We start from the raw sequence: 3094 nt of genomic DNA on the forward strand, positions 1-3094 counted from the left end.
ATCCAAGGTCACCAATTTTTTGATTTTGTTGGGTCCCAGGCAGTGGGCTCTGGGAGCAGCCAGTCCCAAGGTAGAGACGGCGGCGGGCTATGTGGTGTCAGGCAGCAGTTCCTTACAGACTGGTCCCGCCTGGTGTGGTTTCCCAGGGGCAAGCAGCTGAGCAGGCAGCAGGTAGAAGGGACATGGGCAGGCACATTGTACAGAATATAATTGGATGTTTATTACTTAGAAGGGGGACAGAGAGAGAGGGGAGAAGGAGAAGAAAAGAAAGAAACAGAGAAGGGGGAAAGTGGGGAGGCACACACATACCAAAAGGTGACAGTAAGATATCCAAGATGGCGGGGGGAGCAGGGGTCAATGGGATTTGGTGTGGCTTGCCTCTTAAAGAGACAAAACCCATAACATTGTGTAGTCATGTAAGGAAGAATTTATTCAGGGTACCTATAGACAATACCTGTCAAAATCTAGGTAGGTTTATGCCTGAGGTATCATCAGATATAGAGTTGGTGGAAGAGGCTAAGGTTTAACATTGGGTCTCCTGACTGGCATTAAGGAGATCCTGGGTCCAATGCACAGTATAACAGAGATCAGTGGAATAATTAGAATTTTATATTCAAATTTAGAGTTGTCAGCACAAATCTTGACAGAAATAAAAGTAATGCTTTTGGTTTTAGAGACAAACTGATTTTTATATGACTTGACATATTAAGACTAGAGCTCAATAAAATGCAGGGATGATTATCTCATTGTGCATAAAACAGTAGCAGAAGACACCAGCAGCATTTGGGATTGTGGTCTAGGTCCAACAAAGCTTATTTCCTATAAATCTTAGAAGGAACTTACCAGTTTTACTCCCTAAGATACTGTTTGCCTCTTTGTATGAACTGTCTCTAGTCTTTCTGGAGGAAAATTGGTGTGCTCCTTTTAAGAAACTTCTGGTCTCTGTTGTATAATATTAGATCATATTCTCTGTTGACTGAGTTTTCTTTCCTACACAGTCCCACAGTTATTCAGTACCAAAGAAACACACAGAGGTATACATTAGCTATAAACTGATTGGCCTATTAGCTCAGATTTTTATTAACTCTTATAACATATATTAGCCTATAATTCTTGTCTGTGTTAGCCTTGTGGCTTGGTACCCTTTGGGGTGAGGCACTTGCTTCCTCTGGGTCTGAATGATGACTACAGACTGAAATTTCCTCTTCCCAGAGTTCTCCTGTTCTCATTCCCTGTCTCTATTTCCTACCTGGTTGTCTCACCTATCCTTTCTGCATGCTACTGGCCAATCAGTATTTTATTAAACAAGAACAAGAAACAAATATTTACAGGGTAAAACCATTGTCCTACAGCAATTCTTTGTGCATATAATGAGATGATAATTGTTGGCATATTAAATCATTAACAGAGTTATCACCAGTCCAAATAGAAAAAGCTTGAATCTCTGTCAAATTTTGAAAGATAGAACTAGATGTTTATTATTATTTGTTTAATATTGAATGCTGATCTAAAGAAGCCACTCAGTGATTAAACTTGTACTTAAGCATTCACAAGGTATGTCCTGGTTTCTATTTCAAGCACTTCAAAAAACAAAGTATAAAGTTAGGTACATTTTAAAAATTGGTAATATCATTTATTTAATAGTGATCTGAGCTATTTAAGGAACATATTAGAAATGGCTCTGGGTGTGTTTATTGTCTCCCCCATCCTGAATTTAATGTCTTCTATGGAATTCAACAAATATTTCATTGTATCTGAGTAAACTGATGAGTTGAATATTATGACAGATACAAAAATATCCTGAATATGATGTACTAATTTTAATTGGGGGCCATTTAGTCTTGGAGAGAGGCAAAAATTATAACTACACATATTTAATAACACTTCAAGGTGTTTTGTAAATAGGTACCTAAATAATATTAGAGCCACTTTGTATATGTACTTTTTGAAAAGGCTTCTTAGTGCAAAGCTAGATTTGTCTCTACCCACTCTAGTGCTGTATTTACAAGCATGCATCATCATGCTTTCTTTTTGTTGTTGTTGTTCTTTTTGATGTGGGTTCTGAGATTCATGCACAGTTCTTCTTGCTTTTATGGCAAGTACTTTTCAACTGAACCACCTCTCTGCCATAGAATATAGTTTTGAAAAAAAACAAACTGAGGAAACAGCAGCAACAATAACACAAATCAAAATCTGAAGATGGATCTTGAATGATAGGAAGGAAAATAAATTTAATCTCTGTATTAGTTTTCTATTGCTGTGTGTATTAGCACAGACTGCAATAACATGCTTTTAAAATCCCCTAGTTTACACAGAGTAGGACTTATAGGCATGCATAATTGGGTTTTCTACTCATGAGATCACCAGACTATAGCCAAGTATAGAAAATTCCCATCATAGACATTTCTCATAGACAGCACTAGACTATGATATACACATTTAACTGTTCTTCTCTGCCACCTCTTTCTGTGGGAATAATGGTTAGGGCTGAGGGGTCATTTTATGTTAGTGATTTTCTTCTGTACTGAAAGGTTATTTTGTAAAAATTAATCATGTAAAACGCAGGCCCTCAGCCTTTTCTTTTTCTTTCATACCATTTGACAGTTCACAACATGATATTTCACTCTTTGAAGGTCAGTAGAAGGATATCTGTTGCTGCTCCTCTTTTCAAAATATAATCCCAGGTTTAATGAAATTGCCTTGGTGTGGGAGGTCTTTTTGTCTATGTGTTGCTTTTATTGTTTAATGAATAAAGAATGAATAAAGAAACTGCCTTGGTATATTGACAGGTCCTGTTGATAGAACTTAGGTAGGCAGGGAAGATGGAACTGAATGCTGGGAGAAAGAAGGATGGAGTCAGATGCCAGAGATAGATGTGCTGAAACTTTGCTGGTAGGCCACGAGTTTGTTGTGATACACAGATTCACAGAAATGGGTTAAATTACTATGTAAGAGTTAGCCAATAAGAAACTAGAGCTAATGGCTCAAGCAGTGATTTAATTAATACAGTTTCTGTCTGATTATTTTGGATGTAATCTAGCTGGGCAGTAGGGAAGAACAAGCAGCCTTCATTCTACATTGCCTGATTAGGCCA

This window comes from Microtus oregoni, unplaced genomic scaffold (genome assembly GCF_018167655.1).
Source record: "Microtus oregoni isolate MIOR12 unplaced genomic scaffold, Mior012 000052F_ref0000163, whole genome shotgun sequence".
Lineage (NCBI taxonomy): Eukaryota > Metazoa > Chordata > Mammalia > Rodentia > Cricetidae > Microtus > Microtus oregoni.